Raw genomic sequence first — 25,184 nt, 5'->3', positions numbered from 1 at the left:
AAAAAAAAAGTGAAGAAAATCAATATTGTTTCTCTTGGCTTCAATGTCTAGCTAACCTGACCTCTTGTGAGAAAATGACTGTTCAAAGAAATAGTTTCTAACTATGTTTTCACAAAAGACTCCCAACTCATTGCCTTCAAGTAATTAATGCCAATCAATAGCCTTGACTCTGCATGAATACAGTAAACATAAACATGTTATATGGAACAAAAGCAAAGAAATATTTTTTCCTGCTTGATGTATGTATAGTTGTAAAATATACAGAGAAAGGATTTAAATTGATTCTTGAGCTATCAAAATGCTTGGTATTGCTTTTAAAATGATCATGTGAGAAGGTTTGCATTTTGTTCTCCTGAATTAAATTATAGTTGTGAACTCTGAATTATGAATGGATATCAGTTACTAGGAAAAAGGATTTCAGAAAAGAAAATGGAGAATTCTATTCATCATTGGCACATTCCTCTAGTTTTCTATAAACTCTATGAGTACTAATTGCTAATTATTCATATAATCACAGTTTGTGGCTGCACTGAGTTCTACTATAACCCTCATAGGTAATAACTATTAGTAAAAGTAAAGGTGCTTTTATCACATCATGAAGACTATTTATAGAATATGCTCTGAATTGGCAGTCCTTTAATAAAGATGAAAATTTCAAGTCACAATATCAAGTCAGATTTTATTCTAACAGAAAAATGGAATTTTCACATGTCAACTCACTGATATATTATTACATTTTATTAAATTATCAATCAATTTCCCAAATTCTCCACTGTACTCCACTGAGGGTTTCAGCAGTTCCTTTACCATGGTTTACGTTTCCTTGTGGATAGCCTCCCATGCAGCTTTCCTTTTATATCATAGCACTATACAAAGTTTTTTCTCACAACTTCAAAGAGTAATTCTATGTTATTTACCTCAGAAAATCTCTCAATCTACCTAAATGAGAAATTTAATAGAATAAAGGGAAACAATTTTAATCAGGTATTTTTTGCTATTACTTTTCTGTTATTGTAGAAAGTCATGTGATAATATGGGTAAGTTTATTGTTTTTCCTAAAAGGCAGATAGTATATAATTTGTAATGCCAGCTATACTTTTATTTTGTAAATATTAACAATGTTTCATGTCTCACACAACATAGTATGATAATTATGATAGTGATGGAAATTTGTGGAACATAGGGCTTTTCTGTTTCTATTTATAACAGTTTTATTTTGAATTAATTATCTTCTAATTTTACAACACATGCAATCACAACTTCCTATAATTACTTCCCTTGGCTTCTACACAGTATAATAAAGTTTTTGTTAATGAATAAGAACTACTTTAATTGTTTCATTATACCACTGCTTTGTTGGATTCTAGAGCAAGATAATGCTTCCTTAATTAAAAGACAAGCATTTTCAGTTGCTACAAAAAATGTACAATTTCCCGAAAGTATTAAAACACCTAAAAACAAACTCATATTATTTGGATATTTTTTCTAAAGCACATGCTTCATTGGAATTTGTACAGTTATTATGTTTTCTCTAGGCATGCTGTCTCTTTTGGTGGGCCTACTTTCCTTGGCCCATGAATCTAATTTCCATGCAACAATTCTGATTCCTGCAAAATTTAGTTTCAGAGTTATTTGTACATGCTTCCTGCTATACACTCTTCAATAAGCTCCATAAAAACAGAAATAGAGAAAGCTTAGCCTTTCACATGATTATGGGACTAACACTCTCTCAATTCCCATTTGTGGATAAGCTCAAGAGATTTTCAGGGTTTTCAATATTTCTGAACTCTATAGTATGCAAAATGGGTTTTTACCTATATTACAGAAAGAACAGTTAATTTGTGTTTCTTGTTTTATCTTTAATGTAACTTTTTATTCCTAGTAAGGATTCATTTATAGCAAACTACTTAGTAGTATGTGTTTCCCAGAAAGATGGGATGATATTTTTGTTACCACAAAATGTGATGCTTAGATTGAGGACCAACAATGGAAGGTACAGTTTTTATTGTCTTGCTACTGTTTTTAAAAAGAATATTACTTTAAACTATTATATATTATTTATTATAAATGATATTACTTCCCATAAATATATGGATACATGCATTTTACATATAAATGAGAGGACAATGTGATATTTTAACACATATATACATAATACAATGCTTAAGAAAATTATAGTTCAATACAGTATAATTTCTTCATGGTAAGTATTCAAATATGTCACCTCAGGACAACTGGTTGCACACAGACCCTAAATGCTGAAAACAGTTGTCACTAAGCCTTTCTTTGTGCTTTTGGATTAAGGCATTTAGTGGGAGGGAATGGCTAATTCAGAAATGCATTGTTAATGCCTAATAAATACTATTCTCTTTTCATCACTTAATGTTCTATGGATTATCTATTATTGTTCATAATGTACCAACATCCTAAGATTCTTTTTTTTTTAGTTTAGAGACATTTGGTAGCCCGATGAAAATTAATGAAATGCTCTAATATGCTCTTAAGGATTAAAACGTAAAACTATAATAAGAAAATGTTATGGTTGTTCTGATTTATGTTGAAGTTTCTGTTACAGTTTAAGAAGAGGATTTGGAAACCTAAACTTTCAATCACTCTAATAGTCATCTTACAGCTCTACAATTAAGTCCATTCATCCTGATTTTTCTGAGTAAAAGTGGTTCATTCTATCCTTTATTAATGCAACTATCAGAAATACTAAACAAATTATTCTCGATATTTTTAGAGATATTTTCACAGCATTTAAAGAGGTTCCCCAAAAGACACTGATTTTGGATTAACTCCATCTACCCAATCAAATGTTGATGTACACTCTGTGTACTTCAGAATGTAGCTCTATTTAGAGATACATCATTGCCAAAGTCATTGACTTAAATAATCTCATTGAGGTGGACCTAAAAGAATAACACTAATGCGTTGCTGTTTTGATCAAAGTTCTACATAAGAAATGACACAGAGGAAGTGTTTATATGACACACAAAGAACAGGAATATCTAATACCTATGACTAGCTTGAAAGAAAGACACCCAACTCAGATGTCACAAATTTTAAGAAAAGGAAATATATAGCTATAGATATACAATACATATACAACATATTATATATAATGTATATATACAAAGAGATGAAAGATTTGGTAGATATGTTTATATGTTCACTTGTATACATGTATAGGTATTATATAGAGAGTGATGTTATGAGATAGAATAGATGCTTCACCACAGAGCCTTAGATTACAAAACAAAAATCCCAATGCCAAACATAAGAAGTTTCCCTAGGATTTTAAGACACTACCAAAATAATAGAAGTCATTTCTTCTGCAAGTTGTTGCCTCTCAAAACCTAAAGCTACACACTGTTACAGAATATGTCACACACTTCAGGCAAAGGACTTGGAAGAAATAACTTGTAAATGACCTATAAGCCTCTTTAAAACCTGGCTTTCATAGATGATATGCAAGCTGCCAAGGTTAAAAAGGACAATCAGTTGCCCTACCCAGATGTAAAACCTATGAACTACACTAGTGACCAGCAAGGCAAGGCATTACCAATACACGATGCAACACAACACAATACAACATAATATAATACAATAAAATATTCACTCTTTTATCACCTAGCAAGCCTTATATGTAGGGGTTCACTATAGAAGAACAAACTGGGCACAGGGAATGCCACAGGTCACTGACTCTATGTTTAGATAAGTTATGAGCAAATAAAATCTTTCATCTGCTGCCAAAAAAATGTCTTTGTGATGAAAAATGAGAGAAAAACTTATCTATGGGTATAAGGATAGTATTTAAAATATAGTTAGATATAATATTTGTGTAGGAAGATGCAACCAGTTAGTTCTCTAGAGTCTGTGACATCTCTAGACATGGATATTTTTAATGTTAACAGTATTAATTCATATTAATTTCTTTCTATTGAGTAGTCCTTAAATACAATTAGATAGCTACTGGTGACTATATTAATCATTACCCTAATCATTTTATAAACTGTGCAACTTTAATAGTTCATTATGTTACACATTGCTTTTATCAATGTGAAATGCATTTTTCTGTTAGATAAGTGGCAGACAAGTCAAGTTCAATACTTGACAAAATGATAGAGAAATTGGGAAAATATTATTCATCAGTTAAGCAAAATTAAATGCACTGAATACTGTAACATAATCACTTTGAAATCTGTTGTTTTTATTCTTCATTGATGTAAAGTGATGGAATTCAAAAGGGCATAAAAATCTTCTGGAAATGAGTGTGTGTGTGCATATATATACATATATATATATGTATATATATATATACATATACATATATATTCATATATACATATATATAAATATATATATCAGAACTAAATGAACTGAATATTAACATAATTGTAGTTACAAAATACCAATCTAGTTTATAGAGAAATTTGGAAAATATTCTTTATTAGTTAAGCAAAATTAAATGCATTGAACACTGTAACATAATCACTTTGAAATCTGTAGTTTTTATCTTTATTGACATAAAGTGATAGAATTCAAAAAGGGATAAAATCTTCTGGAAATGAGTATATATATATATATATATATATATATATATATATATCAGAACTAAATAATCTGAATATTAATATATACTCATATATATCAGAACTAAATAATCTGAATATTAACATAATTGTAGTTACAAAATATAAATCTAGTTTATCATTTTTTATTAAATTCCTTTTATTTATTTACATTCCAAACCTTGCCTGACTTCCCTGTCTCCACTCTCTGAGTTCTTTACCTCATCTTCCTCCCATTTATCCATTTAGGAGGCTCCCCCACCCACCTACCTTTACCTCACCATTGCCAGCATCCTCCTTCTTCAATCTAGTTACTGCATACTGCTGCTATGTGGATATTAGTGATTTTTTTCTATATCCACCATAGAACACTTGCAAGTCATGAGAAAAGTTGTGAGCTTGATTATATCACAGCTCAAATATCAGAACACAAAGAGGAAGTATCACATTTTATATGCTGACATAAATAATTGGAGACCCTCATTATAGTCTATAGTGAGACAAGAATGCTATAGTGGTAGCATGTACCAAAATCCCAACAATGAGGAAAACAACTACTGATCCCAAAAAGAAACACTAATGGATGTGCTACATGTGCATATTGAATATTCTGTAAGTCATTGTTTAACACTCCCTTATATCATCAAAGCCAAGCTAGTAATACTTTTTAATTATCTCAAAGACAACTCAGCTTCTTTGCATCACTAGTCACCACATCAAGGCTACTTGTGTGAAGATGCTATCATGTTCCTCCATGATTTCTGTCACTGGTATCCATTAACTTACATAATTCTTATCTCAGGCCTTCCAGCTGTCTACTAATTACAGGGAAAATTAAGACCTTATACTTAGCAAATTAACCTGGCTAATGTAAAAGGAATTCATAATATTCAACATATGTCCTCCCCAAAGAATCTTTCTTTTAGTTAACTTTTCTCATCATCCACATACAGAGCAATTCCATGTCAAAAGTACCTGAGGAAGACGTCTACTTAAGAGCTAGAAAGAAACCAAGATCTTTAGTGAAAAATACCAATTTATTTCAGATCTTCCCACTTCCTATTAGTTCAAAAAAGTTCATGATGAGTCTTCTCCAAGAATATGATACATACATATATATATATATATATATATGGATAAAGAGAGAGAGAGGGAAAGAGAGAGAGAGAGATAGAGGCAGAGACAGAGGATGGTGTACACATAATGTCTCACTCAGTACCTCAGTGTGACCTCCTACTCTTGATCCTCTAGCATTCCTAACCTAAAGAAAGAGATGCCTATAAATATGCTATAATATTACAGATCATCAAATAGATCTAACAAGAAGGGTAAATCTTCCTGCCACATAATAATCAAAACACTATTGTTTAAAACAAAGAAAGAATATTTTAAAATACTAGGAAAATAGGCCAAGTAAAATGAAAAGGCAGTCTGAAAATTGGATGTAGTATAACCTGAGGACCCAGATATACCACTCCTGGACATATACCCAAAAGATGCTCCAACATATAACAAGAACATATGCTCCACTATGTTCATAGCAGCCTTAATTATAATAGTCAGAAGCTGGAAAGAATCCACATGTCTCTCAACAGAGGACGAATATAGAAAAAGTGGTACATTTACACAATGGAGTAATGTACTCAGCTATTAAAAATAACAAATTCATGAAATTCTTAAGCAAGTGGATGGAACTAGAAAATACCATCCTGAGTTAGGTAATCCAATCACAAAAGAACACACAGGGTATGAACTCACCGATAAGTGGATATTAGCCCAGATGTTTGGAATACTCAAGATACAATTCACAGATCAATGAAGCTCAAGAAGAAGGAAGACCAAGGTATGGATACTCTGGTCCTTCTTAGAAGAAGGAAAAATACCCATGGGAGGAGATACAGAGACAAAATGTGGAGCAGAGACTGAAGGAATGGCCATCCAGAGACACCAACTCCTGGGGATCCATCCCATATTCTGTCACCAAACCCAGACATTATTATGGATGCCAACAAGTGCTTGCTGACAGGAGCCTGGTATAGCTGTCTCCTGATTGGCTTTGCCAGAGCCTGATAAATACAGAGGCAGATGCTGGTAGCCAACCATTGTACTAAGCACAAGGTCCCCAATGGAGGATCTAGAGAAAGGACCAAGGAGATGAAGGAGTTTGCAGCCCTATAGAAGGAACAAGAATATGAACCAACCAGTACCCCTAGAGCTCCAAGGGACTAAACCACCAACCAAAGAGTACACATGGAGGGACCCATGGCTCCAGCTGCACATGCAGCAGAGGATGGCCTGTTGGATATCAATGGAAGGAAAGGCCCTTGATCCTGAGAGGGTTCGATGCTCCAGTATAGGGAAATGCCAGGACTGGGAAGCAGAAGTAGGTGGGTGGGTGGGAGAACAACCTCATAGAAGCAAGGGGAGGGTGGATGGGATAGGGGTGTTTTAGAAGGGAAACCAGGAAAGGAGATACCATTTGAAATGTAAATAAAGAAAATATCTAATAAAAAGGGGAAAATTACTTAAATAAAAATTGCAATGGCAGACATATCAGAACTATATCTGACATCTCAACAAAGACACTAAATCCAGAAGGACTTGAAGCAGATATCTCAGTTCTGAATATCTATGCCTTAATAGCAAGCCATGTTTAAAAGGAAATTACTAAGGCTTAAATGACACTTTGAACCATGCACATTAGTAGTGGAAGATAATATTCTAACCAATATACAGGTCATTAAGAAAAAAACTCAACAGATAAACAATGGAACTAAATGGCTTTATGATTGAAACGAACCTAACAGATATCTACCTTTAACTCAAACACAAAAGAAATGCATTCCTCTCAGGACCTCCTGGAAGCTTTACTGGCCAAGATATATACAACATGCTTAGTCATTAGAAAATGCAAATAATAATGATTCATAGATTCTACCATATATACACCCATCAGAAAGATTAAGTCAAAAACTCAAGTGATAGCACATGCTGGTGAGGATGTGGAACAATAGGAACACTCCTCATTGCTGGTGGTAGTTCAAACTTTTACAACCACTTTGGAATCAATTTACTGGTTTCTCAGACATAAGGGAATTGATGTACTTCAAGATCCAACTAACTATACTACTCCTGGTCATATACCTAAGAAAGGATCTAACATCCAAATATACTTACTCAAATTTGTTCATAGCAGCTTTATTTATAATAGCCAGAGACAGGAAACAAACTAGATGCTGCTTAACCAAAGAATGGATAAAGAAAATGTGGTACATTTACACAATAAAATATCAGTCAGCACCCTCCCCCCAAAATGACATCATGAAATTTGGAGACAAATGGCTATAAATAGAAAATCTCATCCTGAGTGATGTAACCCAGACCAAGAATGACAAAATGGTATGTACTCCTTTATAAGTGGATACTAGTTATAAAGTATGGGAAAACCATGCAACTATTCATAGACCCAAAAAGATGCTAAATGAGAGCAGGGGTTCAATTTCTGTGAGAAGGGAAATAGATTAAACAGTGGAGCTAGAGATAGGAACAAGAGGTATCAGATAGGGGGAGAACAGAGGGAGAGAGTCCTGGGAAAGACAACGGAAATAGGGTGGGGGTCATCTTTAGGAAGAATTTGAAACCTAGGGCAATGGAAACTCCCAGAAATTTATCAGGGTGATTTTGGCTAAGATTCCTAACAATAGGAGAATATGGAGTCTGAACTGTCTTTTTCCTGTAATCAGGCAAAAATTCCAGTGTATGGATTCAAACACTAACCCAGTCACAACATCTTTGACCAACAATTTGTCCTACATACAAGATGTGCAGAGTTAAAGATGGAGCAAATTTTGAGGGAAGGGACAACCAATGTCTGGCCCAGCTTGAAATCCATAGTATGAAAGGAAACACACACCTGACGCCTTTAATGACATTCTGCTATATTTGCAAACAGGAGCCTAGTATATCTGTCATGAGAGAAGATTCCCCAGCAACCAATTCAAACAGATGCACAGACCCACACCCAAACATTAAGAGGAGCTTGATGAACCCTCTGGAGGGCAGAGGGTGTAAGTAAGGAGCCAGAGGGGTTGAGGATATGTCAGGAAAAACTATATAATCAAGTACTGTGAGCACATAGGTGCTCATAGAGACTGAACTTCCAACCAGGGAGCATGCATAGGATGGACCTAGGCCCACTGCACATACGTAACTGTTGTGCAGCTTGGTCAAAAGTGAGAGCAAGGGCTGTCTCTTAGTAAGATGCCTACCTTTGGATCTCTTTCCCCTAACTGAACTACCTTGTCTAGACTTCATTGGAGAAGGTTCCCATAGTCTTAACTGCAACTTTATATGTCAAGGTTAATTGATATCCATGGGAAGAAAATGGATGGAGGGGTGAATAAGAAGAAAGGGGGTGAAACGGAGGAACTGGGAGGAGAGGAAAGAATATGATCAAGATGTAAAGTAAATAAATGTTTTCATTAGAAAATCCAAATCATAAAAATAATTTGATGTTAAACATATTTGGCCACTTCTTTGAAGATAATTTTGTAAAATGTAAGAATGAGACCTTTCCCATTTCTTCAAGATGCAGAAGTTAATTTACAGTTCTAAAATGTACATTTACTGAAAATCAAATACGAAAAGTACTAATGAGAAAGCTTAGTGGATCACAAATACTCCTCCCTAGTAAGATGCAGATATGATATCAGAGCTTCTTCAGCTGAGGGTCACCGCCATGTACAGCATACACTTCATGCTGCAAAGTAGATCCATTAAAAGATAATGAAAATGCTTAGCTAGTATAATGATCATCATTTCACAATAACATTATCTTAAGAAAGCAGAGTAAAGGCTTCCAGGGTTTATCTTGAGAAGCACGTTACCTTTTGATAATTTGCTACAAGATGTTTAAGATATAATAGCAGAATAATGCCATTGCTCAGTTCAGGGTTACCTCTGCAACTCGGCAGGTGTGGTACAGTGCTATAAAATCTACATGCACTCGCATAGTTTACATACATATTCAGCAAATTTCTCCTGGGTTTTCTTATACTCCTGTGTTTTTCATAATGACACATGCATTTGCCACACAAGCACATGACAAGCTGACCTTAAAAATACTGAGTTGCAAAGGCAGGTTTGCATCTTCTCTCTTTGATTCATGAGCCTAGTCTTATCTAGTGACTAACAGTAGTATTTTTTTCTCACCAATCCTTCTTCTAAGTGTTATTCTAAATATTAACTTTGAATGGATTCTTAAAATGAATATACTTTATATATTTTTACACTCCTCATTTATACACTAATCCTGGATATAACTAATTCATATAAAATACCTTATAATTAGATATATGTGTATATATATATATATGTGAATATATTCATACTTATGTCAATATATGAATGCAATGAAAATTAGTGAATAAAGAGGACATTAATTTCAAGGATAGTGTGAAGGACATAAGAGATGATTTAGAGAGAGTAAAGAGAAAGGAGAGGTTTTATAAGTAATTTATAATCTCAATTTTAAAAACACATTAAAAATTATAGAACTATTTTTTGATTAAGTTTTTTCTCCCAAAAAAGTTAACCACATGATAATTAACTCACACAGCACAGAGTTTTAAGAATGATTACTTATTTGATGTTTAATTGACTTCTGAGGTATTCAGTGGGTCTGGCTTTTGATGCTACCAATGTTGATAGCTGAAGGCACAACCATAAGCTGTCTATTATGAGAGCGAAGAGACCATTCATAATTTCAAAGTACTTTGGATCTCCAAGAACTTAATGCTTCCATTAAACATTTTTTTACGGCACATACTGACAAAAGAGGTAGTGTTGGGATTTGAGAAGTATCTATTTTTCCATCTTTTTGCTTGATCTGCTAAATATTCCTGATGATCATTCCCTGGTTAAGAAAAGTCATTCATATCTCTATAGAAAACAAACTTTCCTGCAGCTTTTGAATACAAGAATAACACTTTAATAATATTTGACTTTCCTAGAGATATTCAGGCAAAGAAGACATTTATATTGCAGCATGTACATGCTTCTATATCTTACTATAGTGCTTTTAACAATAATTAAGAAAATTATCAAAAGACTTAAGATATAACTGAAACATAATTGCTTAACATACACTAGTCCCAGGTTCATTCCCCAGAAGTACTCCCTCAAAAAGAAATAAAAGTTTTTACCTGTTTCTTTATTCATGAATTAAAATTATTCACTCAATATGCATTAGGATTATAAGACATTCCCCTGAATTTAAGATACTTAGTGGTGTATACAGTATTCTAATTTGACTTTCACTGGATAAAAGAGATTATTACTGTTAAAAGATGTAACATTCTTTTTTAGTTTTGGAAGGTTTTGTGGAATTATCTTATTGAAATTCAGTCAAATAACTTGTTTTAACTAAAAAAACATGAAAGACAAAAGAGAATACTATACCAAAGGATAAATTAATCCAGTGGGGAAAAAAAGAAACACACTCTAATTCTTATATAGGCTATGTTGACAAACCAGGACAGAGCAGGTGAAAAGCATCTCAGAGATTATAAATCATATAAACTGTTCAGAAAAGGTTTGATTGTTTACACTACTTTGAAATGATACATTAGAAGTGATTGATTGCTTTTCTGTCTCATCATATATGAAGCCTGGCCCTTCCTTCTTCATGATTGTGTGAATCCTTTCCAACTTCATGACCATTGTTCAACTGACAGCAAGGAGCCTTGTTTGTCCCAATAGATTTCTAAGGTAGAGAAATGCACACTACTTCCTGTAGAAGTCTTTCCTAGCTTTCTACTCTAGTTGTGGGAGCAACTTTTATGAAAACGCCCCTGGTCTACTCCCACTAAACTTTTGCCACCTCTGCAGTATGCCTGAAACTATTTATTAAATGTGTTCCCTTGCTGTTATCTGTCTACTTAAATTTAACTTTCCTGAAAAACAATGATGTAACACATCTTACTATACCCTAAAATGTTCATAATCAGTTTTTACAGCGTAAGCTAAAGGTTTAGTTTTATTATCAAAATATGGCCTCCCCTCCACCACCATAACAAAGAGTAGTTATGTGTATTTGTGTGTGTGTGTGTGTGTGTATTTATTTCTGGTAATAATTTACTAATAGCAGCAGTATAAAAGCAACTTTCATTAAAAACAAGACATACCATATAAATGTTGGAGGCACCATGTGGATGTAGGCTGGCAATATATTTGTGGTTTTGCTATTTTAGGTCAATTGGGGTCAGTAAAGTAACTTCTATCTATATATAATTCTGTTAGGCAATATCCTCCAGGAAAGATCATACCAACTGATTGTCCTGTTGTGAGATATATATGGGAGATTTATAGGGAGAAAAGGGAAGCATAAAATTTTGTAATTGAGATATAATTGCATAGTTAGTTTTCTATAATGTTCAATAAATATAGACCAAACACTTTCACTAACAACAGAGAGATTTCAGATATATACTACAGAATGAAAACGCTGAGGCCTCAACCCCAAGACTTATTCTACCTGTTGGTGGGAACAAAGGATTGAAAAAAGGTTCAAGATGGCTGAGTAAAGGCTCCTGTCTAGTGTTTTAAGGTACCCTCCTCGTGGGTAGGTATTATATTGGCCATCCTATCTTATCCTATCTCATCCTATCTCCTCCTATCTCCTCCTATCTATTTCTAACTTCATATTCCAGGTAACCTACTGTTTTTATGTTGCTGTTGGACAGTAACATATTTGCTTAGAATTCTAAAGATCTGTGTACATCTCACACATGACTAAGATTGATTGAAATAGACTACCTTGAGTGAAACATACACAAATGAACCTTTTTTTGTTAGGTTTTACTGTATCATGCTTTTCAACAAGATACCATGACAGCATGGAAATCAAACTTCCAAAAATGACATAAAACAGAATCACATAATTATACATTGTTTTGGTTTCTATGATCATTGCCATTATACCCCTTTCTATATAATAATATCATTATAAATCTCGTTTAGAATTATTTTTTTAAAAAAGTACACATCTCATACTATTGTTTGTTTGTTTGTTTGTTTGTTCCTGGGAGGGGAAACTGGGAAAAGAAAAATCATATGACATGTAAATAAAGAAAATATCTAATAAATAAATGAATAAATAAATAAATGACCTATAGAAAGCCTCTGCCCTAAACTAAGCTCAAATAAGATTTCTTTATCCATTATCTTTTTTTAAATTTACGGTACAGTGTCAGCTTCAAATCTAGTAAGTGTTTCTTTTGTCTCATAAACATATTTATTATATTAAGAACAGTAAAGAGTAAATGATTTATTTATGTAACTTATTATATTAAAATGCATATTTTTTGTACATTAAAAATTTACATTATCAGGATTGGTTAGATAGCTCAGAAGTTAAAAGATGTTGCTGCTCTTTCAGAAGACCCAAGTTCAATACCCTGCACATGCTGGGTTACTGACAACTGTCTGTAAGTCCAGCTCCATGGGATCTTATGTCCATTTTTGGCTTAAATGTGCCAATGCATATATCAAATACACACATACAGAGATACACACTTCTAAAATTACTAATAATAGTAGGGTCAAAGCTGAAATCTTTTTCAAATCTAGGAAGAGATTTGATGAAACAAATTAGTAATTATTTAGGATTATATCATATCAGTTTTCTATGTTATAGATTGTAGGTTTTTTTTTTTCTGTGCCAAATTCAATTTGGTTCAATATGGCTAATTTGACACTTAAATCATAAGTCCCTTTCTATGTATAAAAATTTTATCAGTGTCTACAGAATTAACATGTGTAACATTAATTAAGTTTAGTCTCAAATATTATAATTAGATTTGATATAATGGAATAAAAGCATAACAAAACAAGTTTTTAAAAGGTGTATGTGTTTGTACGTGTGAATGTATGTATACATATATGTATGTATGTATGTTTGTATGCACACATGCACATACTCACAGGCATACTTCCATGATTCTCTGAATGTAGGTCAGAAGACAATTTTTCTCAGACTTATTTCTCTTCTACAGTGTGGTTTCCAAGGATTTTCCTCAGATCAGCAGGCTTGATGACATGTGTCTTTATCTGCTTAGCCATATTGCTGACTTTCTAGAAACTGATTTCAATAATGATTTTGCTACCAATCTTAGCCAACCCCATTTCCACAATCTTTAGCAGTTCCAAAAGGATTATAGTGAGACAAAATTAACCGTGGAGTACACTCATAGTTTCTAATTCATAGAAACATATCATAGCAGTATGTTTATTCTGACAGCTGTGGTTGTGCATATCTGCATGAAAACTCCATAAAAGTCATCTATTCTCAGTTATTTTATGAAGTTGGATACGGTCCAATGAAATAAATAAATGCAAAAAGCAAATAAATTTCTTTTAAAAAGTATATTATTTATAACATGAATGATTTATTAATTACTCTATTATGCATTGCATATATTCATCACAATTTTTAGATTTTGAAATAAATATATTTTCAAATGAAATATAAATATAAAATTTAAATTTTTGCTGAAATAAATAAAAGCTTATCTGTAAATATAATTTTGAATACACCTATACTTTCATATCTATATAAATACAGTATTAGATTTGAATAGCACAGTGTACATTCTTCTTGTATAAACTACATGAATTTATCTTCAGAAATTATAATTTATAAGCATTTATAAACATTGTTAAAACTTATCTATGTTTCACACACATAATATTTTAATTAATATGCATGTGTTTAGTAGTGTTGTAATATTCATTCCTTTAGCTGTGATATTATCTATGCAATGACTTTTTCTAGTCACCTCATATCATTTCTTTTCATTGTCTTATTATTTATATTATATTCTGTATGGCTCTCTATGGCTGTGTTGATGTTCTGTTTTTATCTTTTTGTTTTGTTTTTGTTTTTATTTTGTCAAAAACACTAAGTTAACACAAACCAGAGCATCACCTTCTGGAAATTTAAGAAAACAGTTAATCAGGCATAGAGGATACAAAACATGTCAAGCATAAGGAAGACTCGTATTTCTAGAGCAACAGCTTGCTATATAAAAAGAAAACTCACTGAGCTTACATAGGATATGAGAACTCATACTCAGTGAAATACAAATGTCAGTGTCTCAGACTGACACTGACCTGTACGCTACACATTCTCAGTGTAGGGCATGACCCACACCTCAGTCAAAATCAGTTAAAGCAATACCAACCTAGAGAGCTTCTACTTTTAATATTCTGAAAAATTACAAAGATGTGGACTGCCATAAATAAAATAAAATGCCATAAATAAATAAAATGTATTTTATACTGAGATCAGCTTTATATATTTTAGATTTAGCAAATTAAACTCGAGAATGAAGAATCATACTTCTAAGTTTTACCATGATAATAATAAAACTTTCATCATAAAATAATGATGGAACTTGAAAGATGTTTTAAATGCAAACTAATGAAAGGAATTGCAGGATGGCTTACACATTGTGTTTCAAACATAATGGCCTGAGTAAGATCACCATCACTCATGGAAAAACAAAAGAGATCCAACTCAGTAAATTCTTCTTCTGACCTCCACAAAGGTGTCATGGCAAACACATCTGTCTGCTCTCACCACAGAAAAATCTTAAACTAATAAGAGACAAAAATATGTAATTTGTGTAATGTCATATAACCCATAGATTTTTTGTTCATTTCTCAAAAATTACAATATGTTATGAGACTAGAATAAGTGGATAAGTTTTGTCAAATGTAATTATTAAAAAGATTTATCAATTTTCATAATCTGTTGACCACAATGAAAGATGAAACAGAAAAGCCATCTGTGCAACAGGCAAAGGATTTTCTGTTGCATTTAAGCTAATAGAAACATTGCAGAAAAAAAATTTAAAAATATAGGTTGATATAAGATGGTTCAATAACAACAGATTAATAGTGAATAGCATTCAGCTATTCTCAGAGCAGCTTTTACAGTTTTTACAGTTTTTAAGATAAGACTATTGCATACAAAGTATAGCTTAAAAATTGATTATCATTTATAAAATGTGACAGTATTATTCTCATTTGAAGGCATTGAGTTCTATTAAAATATCAGAAACTTCCAGTAAAGATGAGCTCCTTCAATGCATATATTCTAAAGATTAAATGAACCAAGAATAAGTCAAAATTTTTGAAAATGTATTTACATGCATAATCTACCATTTATGAGCAAAGAAGTTATTTCTTAAATATTTAAATTTTTCCTACTTCTAGTGATATTTTTAATTAAGAAATCTAAAATGCTAAGTCGGCAGTTGCAGCAAAACTAATTCTAATAAAGAAACACTTTACAGCAAGTCTTTCTATTATTAGAGGATTTTCAGATAATTTCTCGTGAATGCAAACAAGATAATCATAGAAGTGCATATATCAAGTAGCCCTTTGTTCAAACACTAGTGGTCATGCATATTCAACAGAATGCAAATATTGACTTTTCTGATAGCAGTAGGAGCAGATTGAAAAGGTGTCTGATGGGAAATTATAATCATTTAGTAGAATATGGCAATGACCTTCATACCCCCTAAGCTAAGTGTATTGTACTTGAACAATTTCTGCAAATTCAGAAATAAAATAAAATCTGTAAAAAGGTAGCCTCTGCTAGCACAATAAAGGCTGCCAAGAAATAAGCAATCCTTATGTCTGAAAATGTTACTCAGGAGATTTCTGCCAGACAGAGACTTAAGTTACAAGTAATTTCTCAAAATAACAAAACAGTACGATAAAAGCTCCCTCCCTTTACATACAAAGGGAAGATAGTAAAAAAGGTCAGGAAATATTACATCAACTTATACTTAACTATATACTAGGTGTTTTAAGGGACAAAACAAAGCTTCCAGTGATGTAGATAGGAACTAGTCAGGACAGACATCCCAAAGCAGCACTTCTGAGAATGTAAAGAACTCCCACCCTGGGCACCCTATTGTCTGATACAATAGCCTGAGGATGTGCTTAATGATGGGACTAATTCTAAGAAAAGGTACTTTGACCTTTTGTGGTTCAATCAACTAAGCTGATGACTCCTTATCCTTTTCATACTCAGGCATGTTTCTGCCTTAAGCTATTAGGCCTAAAGATTGGCATCTTTAGTGTATCTATCATAAGACCCTACCTTTGAATCCACACTGAAGGCAATACAGAAGCTCTAACCCCTCTCAAGCCCTACCTTGAATCAATACTGAAGACAATGCAGGAGCACTAACTACCATTGAGCCCTCATCTTTGAATCAATACTAACCATCTCTCTGACTTCATTATTTGATTTTGATAGAAAAGTATCCATAAGTTAGCCACCAGCTCAGAAAGTTTTGTAATCTTAGTTTGTATGATCCGAGCCCCCAAACCTATGCTCAACATGAAAAGAGAGGGGCTTATGTTGAAGTCAGCACCCCAAAATTGACCATATCACTAGAACCACTCATTTCATCATCGTGATTTTCATTTCATAAACAGAATTATTGAGCTTTAAGCACCAGGCAAAGAGGAATGTTAAAATCAATATTTAATGCCAAGAGAACTGGCCTCAACGTTTATACAGGTTTCTCGGCATATTAAAACTATGTTTCTTATTAAATTAACAATTAAAGTCAGGGTAAGAAGAGCAGAAAGAAGTCAGGTTTGAGCTGGCGCCTATTTTCTTTCTTGAGCTTCAACATAAACGGACTCAATTCCACTTCCCACTACAATGTGTTTGTGGAAGTAGTTCTGGCCGACCCTAACAACTGGTGCTTCCATGGAGGCAAGTGGGTGACCTGCAGATAATAACATTCAGGGCAATAAAATGTATGTTCACCCAGAATCTTCTAACACTGGCTCCCACTGGAAGATTCTGGAGATTTCCTTTGGGAAGTTAAAACTCACCAATAACCAAGGCGCAAACAACAACATACAGATGATAGTGCTGCAATCTTTGCACAAATACCGATCACAACTGCACATTGTGGAGATGACAGAGGATGGTGTGGAGGACTTGAATCAGCTTTCCAAGACCCTGACCTTCACCTTTTCAGAGAGTTCATCGCTGTGACTTCTTACCAAAGTACGGATATTACCCAGCTAAAGAGCAACCATAACCCCTTCACCAAAAGTTACCAGGACAACTAAGATTCTTTCCACCAGATTGTCCCTGGAGGTCAGTATGTGTTGAAAACTTCTTCCTTTCCCTTTGTCTACACTTTGTTTCAAGCCAGATATTATAATGGTCAGAGAACCATGCCACTCACCCCAACAGCATAAAGAGGTGGCCAACCCTCCCCAGCAGTGGCTAGTCACACCTGTCCAGCAACCTGTGACCAACTATTCATCGGTTCCTATGAATCTGAATACACGTGCAGTACCTTGCTCCCATATGGTATTAAGTCCTTGCCCCCCCAGACATCCCATGCTCCGGGCTATACCCTGACCCAACCTTCCCTGCAATGGCAGGGTGGGGAGGCTGAGGTGCTTACAAGAGGGAGATGGTAGCTGGACGTCCATGGACATCCAGAAGAAGCCCACCTGTGTTCCCAGAAGATCAGTTTGCCAAAGAAAAAGTCAAAGAGGAGAGTAGCTCCTCCTGGATAGAGACACCCCACTCCATCATGTCTCTAGACTCCAATGACTCCGGGGTGTACACAATAAAGTGCCTATCTCCCAGCACCTCCTGCAATGGAAATTCGCCCCCCATAAAGTGTGAAGATACCAATGCTGAGGAGTACAGTAAAGACACCTCGAAAGGTGGGGGTTGGGGGGCGTATTATGCTTTTTACACAACTCCCTAAAGAGTTATTTTATAACCTCTAATGTTTTTCCAGATGGACCTGGTAGCGTTTTGTTGTTTTCTTTGCCTAAATTACAAAAAAGACTTTTGCCTTCCACCTTTGATGTATGCTGTTTTGTGCAATTCTCTGAGAGAAGGTACCAAAGCCTTGCCATGGCCACAGGTAATTAACTAGCAGATCTAGCGTGTTGAGTATTTTTTTTCTTTGTAAAATAAAATTAATGGAGGAAATAAAAACAAAGTCAGTACAATAAATAATTCAATCCTATTAAAAGGTTCCACTTGACAATTATGCTCTTATTATGTAGTCTTGAAATACTAAGGAAAAGGAAATAGATAAGTGTTTTTAAAAGGTTGAGAGAAGGAAGAAAAGTTTTGCCTAAAATGGATGTGCATTTGTTAATATATGTACATGATGATATGTTTAGTATCCTGGTAGTTATAGTAATAACTGAATGTTCAATAGATACTTAAGCTTACCAAAAAGAAATATTTACCAAAAAGAAATATCTTGTATGTTCACATGCATATATACACATAATGTTTAACTGTGTATGTGCCTATTTTGGTAGCAGTTGCATATATGAATACATTTTCAAAACTTTCAGACCCTTTGAACATAATCACATACCACAAATTTGTTCTAAAATGATGGGCACGGGATCTGGTTGGTAGAGGACTGCATTATCTGGCATCACTGGGAGGGGATCCCCTTGGTCCTATGGAGACTTGATGACCCAGGATAGGGTACTGAAGCAAGAGTGGGTGGGTGAGTGGCAGAGCACCCTCATAGAGGCAGGGGAAGAGAGAAGGGGATAGGAGGCTTATAGAGGGGAAACTGAGAAAGGGGATAACATTTGAAATGTAAATAAATAAAATAACCAATAAAAATGAAAACAAAAAGGTTTGGCCAGCTGAAGAGCAAACTTTCCTCTTGGAAACAAACTTTTGATATACTAGTGCACCTTACAGAGGGTACAATGATTGGTCAATCATTGGTGGAGAGACAACAGGTTGACCAGTATTACTTAAATATTACTTAAAAATGTGGTGGGTCCTTTGGATGCTTTTTTTGTTTGTTGTTTGTTTCTCTTTACATGTATCCACATTGAGTAAGTCTCCATTCCCTGCTTCTCAGTGTTACCTTGGCTGATTTCGTTAGCTTATGAAGGAAGCGCAGTTGAATCTGGCTTGTAGGGACACAGAGTGAGCATAAGCTCAGTAACACTACGGCTGAAGATAATGTGCAGTGTTCAATTTCCAATGATGCCAAAGATGAAGACACAATAAAATGCAGTAGCTATTCTTATAAATATAATATTAACATTTAGGCATGTAAATAATATTCCAGTTTTATTAATATTTTTTCAGTGTAAGCTACTAAAAGAGTATAGTGTCATATATAACTCAAGGCTATCTTTAAGCTGACAGAAATGCCAGAGCAAAAGTCTTTTACTAAAAGTATGTTTTTTGTTCTTTTTGAGTAATAGTTTCATCCTACATTCCTATGAAGGACTGTGATCTTATTTTAAAATGATCCAGATGAACACCTATATTCTGACTTATTTCCTATAAAAAAATGTGTGAGGAGGATCAGTGCACATAGGCCTGAGGGACGTGGCCAATACCTCAGTGCTAGGTCTACATTCCCAGGCCTGCTCCTATCCAGTTATTAATAACAAGGTTGCATATCTAAACAAGTGAACGTATACTTGAAATGTTTTTCACCAGATATAGGCCAATTCTGGCTTTAATTTCTCAACAAAATATCTTATAATGCTACTCTCTTAAATATTCTTAAGATATAAAATTGAAAGTGTTATTGATGATTTTCGTTCCAGAAATGCCATATTGTAACTTTAAATGATTTTAAATTTCTTTTTTTATGTATATTATTTCATAAACTCTTTGGTTTTTCTATCATTTTTATAATAGCTGTTATTTTATAATTTACATTTATTTTTTAAAGCTAAGATATTTGCACTTTGGAAAATTAAAGCAAAACTTAAGATATTGAATAATTAAGAGAGAAAGAGATGCCAATTTAAGGAAATTCCCTCTCTCCTTTCTCTTCTGATCACTTTAGTATTCATGATGGGAAAACATGATGTGGAGATGATTACATCTTAAGACACAAGTATAATGAAGGCATTCACAATATTAATTAATTAAAAAATTCATCCATGATATATTACGTGTCAAGAAAGACAAGATACCGGGTACTAGTACAGCCGTGAATGAACAAGATAGAACTCTGTCTTCAGAAGATAGGAAACAGAATAATTTAGCAGAATTTTGTTGTAAAGAAAGAAAGTCTGTGGTGAAATAAAAAACTGAGGCAGTAGGTAGGAAGGCCTAAGAAAATGGAGGATTTTTGTTATAACTAAGAGAGTTAAAATAGATCTCTCAAAGAAGCTGGCCTTGAGCTTTGAATCTGTAGAATGAATGAGAAGAGCAAGTATTTCACTGGGAGAAAGAGTCAAATGCATAAACCATAGGAAGTGAACTCAGCACTCCAAATAAGATATGCGTGGTTTGCGTTTAAAGCAGCAGGTTTTGTGATATCTGAGTTCCATAATTATCCTAGTTGTACATCAACAGACAAGTGTGTATGTGTGTGTGTGTGTGTGAGAGAGAGAGAGAGAGAGAGAGAAAGAGAGAGAAAGAGAGAGAACTATACATGAGAATTAAAATCTGTCACTTGCAGCAAAATGTGTGGAGTTAAAGGAAACTGTGGCTCACGATAGGAAGCCTTAAAAGATGACTTGAAAATAGTGTATTTACTGTCTAGAAACTGAAGATATTATTAGGGAAGAGAGAAAAAAATTTTTAGATTTGATCCATGCATGTCATACACATTCATGAATACATCACTGAGTCCCACTAATAAGCACAATTAATGCATGTTAATGAAAAATCTCAAATACATAATTAACTTTACATTTCTTTTATTGTTAGAGTAGATATAAAAACACTTTTAGGGAAAGGTCCTTTTTCTCCCTGTTAAGAAAATAGAATCTCTGACCTGGGTAGAGACATAACATTACAGTTTAGTCAGTCATCTGCACTAGTGACCACCCCAATACATGGGCTCATCTTCAGTCTTTTTAAAGATATAAGCAGAATAATTATTCCTTTGCCTATTCCTTTCCACATTCCTGCCTGTTCATAAATTCCTTTAAAATCTCAAAAGACTAAGTACCCCCAATGATGGACCCCATTTCCCTGATATCATCTAGTGACTATGAAAAGACTCAAATTTTGGTAGCAATATTGATTTCAATATGCTTCTTGTGTCATGAGCACAGATTACAAAACTTGAAAAACTTTCCAAATCATAGCTATAAAATCAAAGCTTAATGAAAGCTGGTTGGCCATTAAAGTAATTTTATATATGTGCCTTACCAATTAAAATAAATTCTAAGTATTAACTGTCAAATATGTTACAAAGATTAAAATTTTATTTCCACTGGGGTTTAAAATGGCTTTTAGCCATTGGATCTGTCAAGTTCATGAGAGGAAATTATGCAGATGTTTGACAAACAAACCATTCAGAACAAGAGAGCATTGTGAGAGACGAAAGTTCCAGGAAATAAACTCAGCATTTTAGGGAGAAATCTGTAGTCCTCCATTATTCTCAATAGTTGAAATATGGTGTCTACACCTTTGAAAAGGTAGAATGCAATGATTAATTATGAATACATATCCTTTTCCAAAGTATAAATTGTACTTTACATTTGCTAAAAATTTAATTGTAATATAAAATATTTAAATATAAGTGGGAAAACAATATTGTTACGCTTTGGGTATATATCGATAACAAAGTGTTTTTTAATCATAAGAAAGGACTTAGGCACAGAGAAAGAATGTTTTGCTTTGTTTTGTTTTGAGGCAAGTCTTATTATATAGCCCTGGCTATATAATTCTAGAGTTCTGTCTCTAGAGTTCTAGAATTAAGGTATGTATCTCCATGTCTGCTCAAAGATTATTTTTGTATTAGAGACTGTGACATATCTGTGTACTCTGCAGGAAGGAGGAGTTAAGACAAATGAAGCAATGCAATATTATGCTTGCCTAGTTTTCAGCTTTTGTCATGAGTTTGTCCCTCAATGTATTTGTTTAGTTAGGAATATATAATTGATGCAAAAATATCTACAATTTTCACAGCAAGAAACATACTATTTAATAGAGTGCACTATTATTAAAAAAGAAAATTTCTGACAAAATGAAATCTAGAAAACAATGATGTTGTTCAAATGGTAGTGACCTTTGTTTACAGAGCAGTAAATTAGACAAGGAGACACATATGTTTATACCTACAACATTTTACTATATCCACTTTATCATTCATATGAAATTACTTCATGCAGAGAAGAAAAGTGCCTTGTGCAGTAATTTTCTCAGTTTCACAAAGAAGAGAAGCAATGGGAACAGAGCCCCACACCAGTGCTAGTCTGGTGCCTGCTTGTGGATTGCTGCATTTGGGGCGATCTCTGTGTTCACAAGGCCTTTTGAGCAGCTGACTATCTCTAAATAAATGACCTCTGAATACATAAGGTGAAGATTATTGTTGAGAAATTTAAGCAGTAGACCAGAGTACTCATCTGTCAGGTCAAGGAGGACAACAATTAACACTCAGCAGTGCCTAACTCTGAAAACACACCTTTCCACTGAGGCAGGGACACTTAAACACGTAAGCAGTTAACTTAACAAATACATCTAGATTTTCTAAATGCTTCTCGAATTGACAGATTTCCAACATTCGTATTAACATTTAATGATGTGTTTTAATAATGATTTGATTTTAAATTCATCAGAAATATCTGGAGGAAGCACAAAAGCACAGCTTGACTGAGTCTGTCCAAAGAGGTTTCTGGAACCCACCATGTTTTTTGTAACTGAATACTTTCTATTTCTTTCATTTATAATTATATATGCAGAAATGTATAAAGTCAACCTTACAGTTCTTAAAATTTAATCAGTAAAGTGTTATCTATTTCTCTGTAATTGAATTTTTTTTCCTTTCTGGTATTAAAAATATTGTTTACTTGTACAAATAAACTTGTATTCGCAAAAAAAAAAAAAAAAAATGGAATACTCCTCAGAATGTGGGTGCCTGTCAATTTTTTAAAGGACCCAATGTTAATGAATGTTTGCTGTGTATGGAGACATACTAATTTGTTAGCAAGAATCAGGTGTTATGGGATCAATGTTTTGATAATCTTTCATCTGAGGCCCAGAAGAATCACCAAGCTTGGTATGAAGCTTGGTATGAAGATAGGGGAGGAAAACTATGAAATAACTATTGCAGCCTTCCTTCTGCACCAATAAAGGCAGGCCGCAGACACGTACATTTTCAAGGCTATATGTCTTGTACATACAAAGCCAGGGTTGAACTGCAAGAACTTTGAAGAAATGCTGTTTCATTGTCAAACACTAAAACTTACTTTGCAAAACTGGAGTATAGCTTAGCGCTAGAAAATGTGTCTAGCATACATCAGCTAGCATGTATAAAATCCTTGATTTGAATAAAAAGTAATCCCCTAAAGGATTTGCTTTCACAAAAAACAGAAACTTCCAGGCACCTTAAAATCATTTACAACATTCCTTCCTTTCCTTGCATAGCTCAGTATTCACCATAAATTCTTACTCCTCCAAGTACTTCAAAACCGCCACAGTTCAAGTTTATTTCTATCATTATAATTTGGAATTTATACTTTCCATGACTCTCCGCTTTCCTGCATTATCTCCTCTGTTTAGCCCACCACCTTCTGCTGCCATGCAAGCTTTCTGTCATGACCTGATCAAAGCCAGTGAGTTGCCTTTGCCTACAGCATTGTACATTGTGCTTCCTGGAAGCATGTCTCATGTCACACAACCTGGTGCACAATTTTCCCACTTCAAAAATAATGATCTAGTAATTGTTTTATAAAACTGTCAACTTTCTTCGTTTCCTAAAGTTATCTCACCTTGTGGCTATATTTGTTACATGACTTGAAAATTCAATCATAACTAGGTAATTCATCTGTGCTCTAAGAATACTGTTAACTAGAAAACCCACCTCAATTCACATGAAAACACACACACCAACTTTTAGGGATAGATAATAGAGGACTGTTATTCTTATGGTTATTCACAATGTGACATCATCCCTTACATTTTGTATGTGTACAATGACAGTATATATAAATAATATATTTTATGAAATAAGTCAGATATTTATACATAATTTTTACTTAATAATTTATAACAATGTATGTGAATATATTAACTAAGAATTATTTTCTAGAGATGAAAAGGAAATATGTAAGCAAAAGGCATATGCAGCATTAACTTCTAAAAAATCTAGGCAACCTGTCTAGATTTCCTAAATGTCTTCCATATAAATAGTGGATAGTAGAAATAACATCAATCTGTTCCTTCCAATGGCTGTATTGTCCTAATTTCCCAATTTACAATTAAAAACTACAAATAAGGAAAATGTTGTCCCTCCATCACATTTGTGATGATTGTGAATTGTGAAATGTGAGGATTGATATGTATAATACATACACATGGGTTTTATAAATGTAGATGTGTATATAGCTTAATATTTGTACCACTCTTCAACAGTCAAGACTGTAAGAAGGATGAGTTTCTGAGGCTCCAGAGAGTAGCACATAAGAAACAGGGTTTGACTGCCAGCAACAGTGGTTCATCTAAAGCATTCAAGTAGAAATACTGTGCTGGGTGGTGGTGGCACACGCCTTTAATCCCAGCACTTGGGAGGCAGAGGCAGGCAGATTTCTGAG

At 33.8% G+C, this 25,184-nt stretch overlaps 1 protein-coding gene and 1 pseudogene across 4 annotated transcripts in view; one reads left to right on the top strand and one right to left on the bottom strand.

Moving 5' to 3' along the window:
* Positions 1 to 25,184, bottom strand: part of Fstl5 (follistatin like 5) — a 654,438-nt gene that overhangs the window by 451,972 nt on the left and 177,282 nt on the right. The window lies entirely within an intron of this gene.
* Positions 16,143 to 18,394, top strand: LOC116094139 (annotated as a pseudogene).

The sequence above is a fragment of the Mastomys coucha genome, unplaced genomic scaffold (genome assembly GCF_008632895.1).
Source record: "Mastomys coucha isolate ucsf_1 unplaced genomic scaffold, UCSF_Mcou_1 pScaffold16, whole genome shotgun sequence".
Lineage (NCBI taxonomy): Eukaryota > Metazoa > Chordata > Mammalia > Rodentia > Muridae > Mastomys > Mastomys coucha.
Note: the sequence above shows the minus strand (reverse complement) of the source record. Positions and strands in the feature narration are given on the sequence as shown.